The following is a 10019-nucleotide window of genomic DNA, read 5'->3' as shown; positions in this document are numbered from 1 at the left end:
TATTTTGTTTGAACTGAATTATCAATATAGGAAATAATAGAGTCATAAAACTATGATCATGACAAATATGTGTGCATATATTAGTCTTTACTTTCTTTTGTGTGTTTATGTGTATATACACACATGTATGTGTGGATATCTGTACATATATATATATATATATGATACACACACACACACACACATACACATACACATATATATGAAAGAGAATCTTATACAGTCCATGTTATAAGTTATCAGATGTAAAGCTAAATCACCAAGAATGATTTTTAGCAATAGATTCAGAGAGTGAAATAGCAAATTTCTTAAGCTAATTATTTAGACTGACATTTTACTAAATTGAAGGAAAAAATTTGATGGCACATTTCCTTATATTGAAAAACACTCAACTCCCATGTCTAGAGCTTATTTCAACATAACTATTATTAACAAGATTATTTATTTAGAAGTCCCATGACAGTCGCTTGTCTTATTTGACAGGTCGGCCTGTAAAGGAACGTGCATGGTCAGGCAAGTTAAGAAAGTTTTTATTGTAAGATAGCAAGAGTTTATCGGGCTGAGCAAAAGATGACTACAGCCAGGGCTCCATGTATAAAGGAGACTTGCAGCCCCAAAGGAGGGGGTGAGCAGGGTTTATAGGGGCTGTGCTGACAGGGTAGCATTGTTAGAACGGAAAATGTTGACTGCCTGCAAACCAGTTGCTCTTTTGTGGCGTTTTCTGTTATCACAAGTTTGCCTCTGTCTGCAGGTGCAGGCCAATGGACATGGCTCTGTCTGTAAGTCAAGGTCTCTGAGACCTAACATTCAGAGACCTAACATTTGAGCCTTGTTTGTTATTAAAAAGGAGAGGGGCTGTCATGTCTCTCTTCTGTAGCTGCTTCAGGCTGAACGGGTGTGGCAAGAGGAGGAGGACATTGTGGAAGGGGCTGGTAATGTTGTAGGTGAAGCATTTCATGGACAGCTCCCTTTGTGAACACCTGGAGTTGGCTCTGCAGGAATAGGGAGAGTAGGCGGAGGAGGCGGGCACCAAAGGACAGGACCAAAAATGATAATGATTAGAGTCCCGATGAGGGGGAGAGTCAGGGGCCCTGGTTACCTATAAACTAGGTGCTCTACTGGTTCTTGCGAAGGTCTCTGTTTTCCGGGGCCTGGATGCGGTCCTGTAATAGGGTTTTAAAGTGGTGTATGCAGACTACTAGCCCTGCTGTTCCTGTTGCTACCCCCAGGAGATGTTCAGTGACACTAGGAGTGGAATAAGGGAAATGGCCCTTTTTGGCACGAGAGTGTATGTGGGGACAGGTAGAGATGGATTATTGGGAGTGATTTGAATATCTGAAGAAAGTAAAACAAGGGTGTATGTGCCTGTCCAGTTGGTGGGGAGACAGGCATATGTGGAAGATAATGAATTAGGTTGAGGGTCCGGAGGAAATAAAGGGTAATGGTAAGGAAAGTGTTATGAGAGGGAAGAGTAATATGAATACAACCATAGGGGGCTTATGTCTTCTCTGGGGTTGAGAAGACAGGTGATGGAATCATTGAAAAGGAGCTCTAAAATGGACCTGTGAAGGTTAAGGGGAAGGTGGAGATAACCGAGAGGATGTGGAGGGGGAGGAAGGGGCCGGGAGTGAGATTACAGGTGTTTGGTTCATGCAGCGAGGACAAGGGAGGGAGTAGGCGTCACCGTTCATAAGTCTCCTGGTTTTTGCTCGGGGTTCTTGTGACATTGAAGTCAGGTGGGGCTCAGTACTGAGCTGTCATGTCATGGGGCCTGGCCGGTCCTGTGGAGGGGCAGGACAGGCAGTTCAGCGGTTTTTTCAGCCTAGAGAAGTAAAACCAGGAGGGCTGACCCAGCAGCTTGACTGCGGTGGGGGTGGTCAGAAGGAACTGGAGGGCCTTCTCCCCTACTGTCGTAAGTCTGAGGAGTTGAGGTCTTTGAGAGGGACCCAGTCTCCTGGGGCTTAGGAAAAGAGAAAGAGAGGAAATGTCTTGGGGTCACGGAACAATGTGTTCTGCATGTTCTCTAAAGATCTCCTGAATGAGGATAAGGGCTGGGAGGTAGTCTCTCATTGGTGAGCTATTAGGAGGGAGGTTGTCCAAAAGGAAGGGTCTGCCTTACATGAGCTCGAAAGGACTGAGGAAAGTGGAGGCCAAAGGAGTGGTATGGATTTAATAAGGGAGATACCATCAGCCATGATGGCCGTGTGGGTGGGGTGAGTTGGACGCCCAAGTAGACAACCGAGAAGGAAGAGAATTGTGTCTTGTGTGGGGATAGCTGGCAGCCCTTGTGACTGAGTGACTTAAGAAGAGTAGCATTATGGCAGAGAGAGTGAGATGGACTGCCCAAAAGGAGATTATCCACATACTGTAGAGGCATGTTGGCAGCAAGGTTTAGAGAGGCTAGGTCAGCCACTAGGGTCTGGCCAAAAACGGGGGCTGTCCCTAAACCCTTGGGGAAGGACTGTTGTCTTTGAGGTGTAGGACAGTGAAGTCAGTAGCATTGGGGGTGGGGTGGGGATGTGAGAAAGAAGGATATAGGAGATGGTTTGGAAACGAGGGTGGATCATACAGCCTGATTTTGACAGGACAGTGGTGTGTAGCTATAGAAGGGCTGGAGGTGTCCCAAACAATAGGATCGATGAGAGACCGAGGTCAGGGGATCTGTATTGAAGTGTTGGAGGGGGAGAGTACAAGGAGAAGGATGGGTTCAGGGTTGGGCAGACAAAATTGAAAGGAGACTGAATTTGGAGTGGGTCACCTGGGGAGTACTAGAAATAAGTGGTCAAAACCAAGTTGTGAAATGAGCAAGTTAGGACTGGGGAAGTTAGAGATTGTGGGATAAGCCGTCAATGCCAACAATGGAAATATGGGAGGGATGAGGAGGCCCTGAACATTCTGGGAGGGCAGAGTAGGTGGAACCCCATGTCTATGAAGAAAGAGATTGGCGTACTTGCCACGTGAGGGATGACCCTGTTCTTCACCATTTTTATGCAGGAGGGAGCTGGGCGCCCTGGGCTCCGTCTATCCTCTGTGGCTAAGCCAGAATGGTTAGGAAGGTTGAGGTCAGATCCTCCCGAGGAATGGGGGATGGTGGAACGACTGGGTCCCAAAAATTAGGCGGCCTTGTCTGTGGACTGAACTAAGTTTGGGGCGTTGTTCTGGAAGTTGAAGCTCTGATGCAAGGGGCTGAAGGTGGTTATAGAGTCCCTCACGGGGATTGGCTGAAAGCTTTGCACAAGAGTCACCAGTAGCTTAATGACTCGATTCTGGAAGAGATAAACTTGACAAGAAGGTTAAACAGGCAAGGTCCAAATAGGAGCAGCCCAAGGATGATTAGAAGAGGAAGGAGTAAAGGTGAGAAAAGGACTATAACTGGGGTCCCTAAGAGTGAGAAGGGCATCCCAGGGGGTTGTAAGTAAAGAGGAAACTTGGAGCTCTTACGATAAAGGTATTAAGAGGAGCTCCAGGAGTCTGGGGTTAGTTGTTAGTTGTTATTAGTCCTGGGGGAGTGACTTGCCTGTCTGTTCGAAAAGAAGCTTAAGGTCTTCAATTGACTCACAGGAACCGAAGCAATAGTCTTTTCTCTGGCCTGTGGCCACTAATAAAACAGGTTTGATTCAAAGGGAAAGGGGGCCTAACTGCTGACCTTTTGCAGCCTGATAGTAGTTGGGGTGCTTCGGAGAACTGCAAAGGGTCCCTTCCATTTAGGAGTTAACAGGGCTGTTAGAGACCCCTCCCCTTCTAGGCTTTAAGAGTGCTTGTTCCCACCTACAACTTTAGGACTTTAAGAGGCTGTGATGTGTAGAGGAGTTGGCCTGGGGGAGGTGCTACTCTTTACATTTTGAGTGCCTATTGTCCTTTTCCCAAGTGAATAATATAGAAAATGACAGAATTGAGGTCAGAATCCAAAGCAATGGGCAGCAATTAGAGCTAGGGCTTAGAGGTCTCCTGACAAAACTTTATTTAGAGTCCTTTTTAAGTCTGATTTGTTTATTTTATATTTTTCCTAAGGCCAATGGTAGGGAATAGGCTGAGTAAAATGAGCCCAAATTTAGGGATTTTATCTTTACAACTGAGTAGGTTTTAGAGGAAATAAATAGGTCCAGAGTGAGCAGCCAAGAAAGAATAAATGATAAGGGGGAAGGTGAGGGGATTAGAAAGCACACTCAGTAACCACAAGATTGCCACGGGATTACGAAAGTTAATTTGGGGAATGTAATGAATAATGTAAAGATTTTGTAGGGTATCTCATGGACACTTGTCTCGTTAGGGAGACCACCTCAGGGATGATGTAGATGCTTGATCACTGCACTGTACACATGGAGCTGAAGGTGAACAATAATAAATGTCAACTACAAGTTTGTGTGTGTGTGTGTGTGTGTGTATACTTACAAGAAGTGGAGTACAGCATTAGGAATAGAGACAGTGGAAATGTAATGGCTGTGGGTGATGTCAGACGGTCAGAGGGGTAGTAGATGGGGGGTTGTCACTGTGTGAGGGATATAAATGATAAATGTCTAACTATTACTTTGTTTTGTGCAACTGAAACTAATAAAAGAAAAAAAGAAAGAATAAATGGCTTCTATATTAATCAGGAAATTAACAGTCTTACCTGTCACATGAAAGGTCACCCACAGTTCCACCCCTGTGAGGAGAACAACTTGCAAGCCAGTGGTAACATAAGGCCCAAAAGTGATTACAGCCATTTGTGATGAGGCTGAATAGGGGGCAATCCCTCCTCGTGCCCTTTTAGTTTGCACAGGGGGCACTGCTGGTTTGGAGGATTAGGACATTTCTTACTCCTGGGATCTGGCATCTCCTCTTCTGGGGTTTCTGGGGTGCCCTGAGGTGGCTTGTGTCTGGCCTTGTCTCTGGTATCACTGTTCTTTTATTACTTGTTTTTCCTGCCTTGGTTGTTAAAGATATTTAAATAAATTTCCTGGCCTTTTGTAGATTATGTGGCTTTTCATTGAGATTTAAAAATGGGTTCAGAATTACTATAATTTGGTGTCAGGTGAGAGGAAATATTAGACCAAGCTTAATGAATTTACCCTAACTTACCGAGGTTTTTCGTAAAAACAGTTAAATTATTTTTTTTTGTAGTTATTTATATCTGACATGAAAAGGACACATGAAAACCAGTAGTCCTAAAATATAGACATTATTGTGATGACATATGTAATCTTGTTTTTCAGGTAGAAAACTTTTTTTAAAAGTTTATTGGGGTGACAATTGTTAGTACAATTACATAGATTTCAGGTGTACAATTCTGTATTACATCATCTATAAATCCCATTGTGTGTTCACCACCCGGAGTCAGTTCTCCTTCCATCACCATATATTTGATCCCCTTTACCCTCATCTCCCACTCCCCACCCCCCTTACCCTCTGGTAACCACTAAACTATTGTCTGTGTCTTGAGTTCTTGTTTCTCATTTGTTTGTCTTATTCTTTTATTGTTTTTGGTTTATATACCACATATCAGTGAAATCATATGGTTCTCTGCTTTTTCTGTCTGACTTATTTCGCTTAGCATTATACTCTCAAGATCCATCCATGTTGTCAGAAATGGTCCTGTATCATCTTTTCTTACCACCGAATAGTATTCCATTGTGTGTATATACCACAACTTCTTTATCCATCGAAGGACATTTTGGTTGTTTCCATGCCTTGGCTACCGTAAACAAAGCTGCAATGAACATTGGAGCACACGTGTCTTTATGTGTAGATGTTTTCAGATTTTTTGGGTAGATACACAGGAGAAGGATTGCTGGGTCACATGGTAATTCTATTCGTAATTTTTTGAGGAACCGCCACACTGCCTTCCATAACTATATAGGAATGCAATGGACTTTTGTACATTGATTTTGTAGCCAGCAAATTGACTGTATTCGTTGATTGTTTCTAATAGCTTTTTGGTGGAGTCTTTTTTTCTTGTTTCTTGAGATAGGCCTGTAATGATATAAATCTCCCTCTTAAAACTGCTTTGCTGCATCGCAAAAATTTTGGTAGGATGTATTTTCATTGTCATTTGTTTCTGTGTATCTTTTGATCTCTCTTCTAATTTCTTCTTTGACCCAGTCGTTCTTTAAAAGTATGTTGTTTAATCTCCATGTATTTGTGTTTTTTCCTGCTTTCTTTTTGCAGTTGATACCGAATTTCAAAGCCTTGTGATCAGAGAATATGCTTGGTATGATTTCAGTCTTCTTAAATTTGCTGAGGCTGATTTTATGTCCCAATTCATGGTCTATCCTTGAGAATGTTCCATGTACACTAGAAAAAAATGTATAGTCTGATATTTTAGGATGAAGTGCTCTATATATGTCAATTATGTCCATTTCACCTAATGTGTCATTTAGGGCTGCTATTTAGTTATTTATTTTCTGTTTGGATGATCTATCCCTACCTGTCAATGGTGTATTTAGGTCCCCTAGTATAATTGTGTTTTGCTCAATTTCTCCCTTTAGTTCTGTTAGTAGTTGCTTGGTATATTTCGGTGCTCCCTCATTGGGGGCATAAATATTGATGACTGTTATGTCTTCTTGTTGTATAGTCCCCTTTACCATTATGAAATGTCCATCTTTGTCTCTTGTTATCTTTTTCATCTGAAGTCTGTTTCATCTGATATCATTATGGCTACACCTGATTTTCTCTGGGTACCATTCGCTTGCAGTGTCAATTTCCACCCTTTCACTTTGAGTCTATGCTTGTCCTTGTAGCTGAGATGTGTGTCTTGGAGACAGCAATGGTTGGGTTTAGTTTTTTGATCCAATCTGCTACTCTGTGTCTTTTTATTGGTGAGTTCAGTCCATTTACATTTAGGGTGACTATTGATATGTGAAGATTTCCTATCATTCTATCTTTAGCTTTCTGGTAAGACTGTGTCTCCATTGTTTCTTTGCCTTTTTGTTGCTGTCTATCATTTCTGTGTGGTGCTATTCTATGATTTTTCCCTCTGTTTCTTCTTTTATTACAGTATATATTTCAGTTCTGGATTTGTTTTTAGTGGTTACCATTAAGTTTATGTAAAAGAATGTTTGATATTTAGGATATTCCATTTTCTTCAGCATGCTTACTTTCTCCATTCCCATATTCAGGTTCAGGCCTTTACTCTCCCCCTTTTTTTGTTTTGGTTGCCACAAATTGTCCCTGTTGATGGTGGTCGAATAGCCTCCTTTAGTATTTCTTGTAGCGTAGGTCGTGTATTAGAAAATTCCCTCAGCTTCTGTATGCCTGGAAAGGTCTTTATTCCTCCTTCATATCTAAAGGATATCTTTGCTGGATATATTGTTCTTGGCTCATAATTTCTCTCTTTCAATAGTTTGAATATTTGGTTCCACTCCCTCCTGGCTTGTAGAGTTTCTGCTGAAAAATCTGATGATAATCTAATGGGCTTTCCTTTGTAGGTTACCATCTTCTCTTCCCTGGCTGCCTTGAGGATTCTTTCTTTGTCGTTGATTTTTGACAGCTTCAATACAATGTGCCTTGGAGAAGGCCTGTTGGAGTTGAGGTAATTAGGTGTTCTATTTGCTTCTTGGATTCGAGGATCCAGTTCTTTCCACAAGTTTGGAAAGTTCTCGTCGACTATTTGTTTGAATATACTCTCTGTTCCCTTCTCTCTTTCTTCTCCTTCTGGTATGCCCATTATTCTTATATTGCTCTTTCTGATGGAGTCAAAAAGTTCTTGTAGCAATCTTTCATTTAAGTCTCAAGTCTCTTATTCCATCCGTGTCATTTCCAGGTTTCTATCTTCGATGTCACTGATTCTTTCCTCCATCTGGTCAACTCTACTACCTAAGCTGGCTATTTCATCCTTAATTTCTTCTATTGAGTTCTTAATCTCCAGAAATTCTATTTGGTTCTTTTTTAAAATTTCAATCTCTTTGGTAAAATGCTCATTTTGTTCTTTGATTGTGTTTCTGAGTTCACTATACTACCTTTCTGTATCTTCTTGCATCTCGTTGAGTTTTTTCAGAACTGCAATCTTGAATTCTCTGTCATTTAAGTCACATATTTCCATATCTTTAACTTCACTTTCTGGAGACTTTTCACTTTCTTTCTGAGCTGTCTTATTGCCTTGGTTATTCATGGCAATTAATGATTTATTATTTCTCTTCCTAGACATCTGCAGGAGTGGGTTCTGCAAACAGGTCGCTAGGAAGAGGTCTTTCTTTTGTTTTCCAGTACGTGTTGGTAGAATGTTTTACTTTCTCTCCAACTGCAGTCCTTTTTTCTTTCTCACACTGTAGTGTTATGTTTTCTCTGCACTATTCCAGCTTCTCACACAATGGGGGGATACCCTGGAAGGCGGGCTTCTCCTCTGTTAACAGTTCACCTGGGTCATAGGGCGCTGTGTCCCTGTGGGGATGCGGAGAGCTTTTGAAGTTTCAAAGCTCTTCCTGAACCAGATTCAGAGCCCATGTGTTTCAGCAGTTCTGTTTACTCCTTCAAGGATCTGCCCAGATAGGAGGGGTCAAGGGTGGGGTGAGTTGTGAGAGGTGGCCCAGAATAATGGCAGCGACCACCACCACAGCCAGTCCTCCTTCCACAGCTCCCTCCCCTTTGCCGGAACTAGTTGGGCTGTGAATCTCTGTCTGCATACCACAGTTCTCAGAACTGCAAATATTCTGTTCTTTTGATCTGACACTGCTACTGTTCTGCTTCTAGCACTGGGCAGGTGGGGGCGGGGCGTGCTCTGGGAGGGTAGGGAGGGGGAGGCTAGTCTCAGTGCCTAAGGCTTCCATTCTTTGCTCGGCAGTGAGGGCTTAAGCCACCGTTTTCAGCCTTCTTCCCTCAGTCTTTGCTCCGAGGTCTCTGCAGTGAGCGTTGGGTTCAGCCGTATTATATGTTGTCCCCTTAGCCCTATGGGCCATAAACAGAACCCTAGCAGTCCGAGTTCTTCCCTTTCCCGCAGGTGCAGTAGTTCCGGGATGTAGCGAGCTCGGAGCACTGAGCTAGGTCTGCGTCCTGCGCCCATGCGGTTCCGTCTCCACACTTCTTCCTTCCCTCCTCCCCTGCTCATGCAATTTGCCCACCTTTAGGTGAATTCGTAGTGAGACTCTTCATCTTGCCTGTCTGCTGTGCAGGGAGTCCTTTGTGGAGTTATAGTTTTTCAATTTGTTGTAAATTCCAGGGGAGATCTCCAGAGGCTCACCTCACGCCGCCATTTTGATGACGTCTCCCAGCTTCGCCTTTTTAAATGGAGGTGGCAGCATCCTGGGGTAAACGGTGAGGCTGCCCATCCCCAGGACCCAAGCACCTATGCCCACAGAACAGGTGCACATGTGTGGGGTGCAACTCATGCACATGGCCTTCCGCACAGCCCGAGGGGCACACAGAACACAGACCCACCAGCTCCTGGCACCTCCAGCCACCAGGCAGGGGGCTGTCACTTCCATTCTCAGACCTGTCCGTCCTCTCACTCTGCAGGAGCTCCTCCAGGCTCTCCTCCCCCATCTCCAGCCCGCTGACCACCCCATTGCACAGTGAGGATGTCAACAGGCCCACTTGATATAATGGCCAAACATGGCCTCGGCCAGTGAGCTCTGGATAGCCTCATGAAACACTCTGCTCTTTATCTTGGACAAAATGCAGCCCCTGGGCCAACATGTGGATTCCCTCAGCCTGCATATAGGTGAGAAGCCTGTTCTGTATGTCCTGCTGGGCCCATTCCGTGCTGCCTGGGCTCTAGCTCAGACAGTGCTGCCCGCTCACAATCATGAGGCCACTCCACATGCGTTTCAGTGCACCAATCGCCTCCTTTGCAAAGTCACTGCTGTTGCCAGACTGGGACCCCAAAGATGCAGATGTCTACCAGACACCTGGCCACATCCGCAGTGCTTCTGGTCAGAGGCCACAGCTGGACAAGCAGGGTGGTATGACCCTACTAAAACAAGATGAATCTGGGCCGGCCAGGTGGCTCAGGTGGTTAGAGCTCCATGCTCCTAACTCCGAAGGCTGCCGGTTCAATTCCCACATGGGCCTGTGGGCTCTCAGCCACAAGGTTGCCAGTTCAATTC

This window comes from Rhinolophus ferrumequinum, chromosome 15, assembly GCF_004115265.2.
Source record: "Rhinolophus ferrumequinum isolate MPI-CBG mRhiFer1 chromosome 15, mRhiFer1_v1.p, whole genome shotgun sequence".
Classification (NCBI taxonomy): domain Eukaryota; kingdom Metazoa; phylum Chordata; class Mammalia; order Chiroptera; family Rhinolophidae; genus Rhinolophus; species Rhinolophus ferrumequinum.
Note: the sequence above shows the minus strand (reverse complement) of the source record.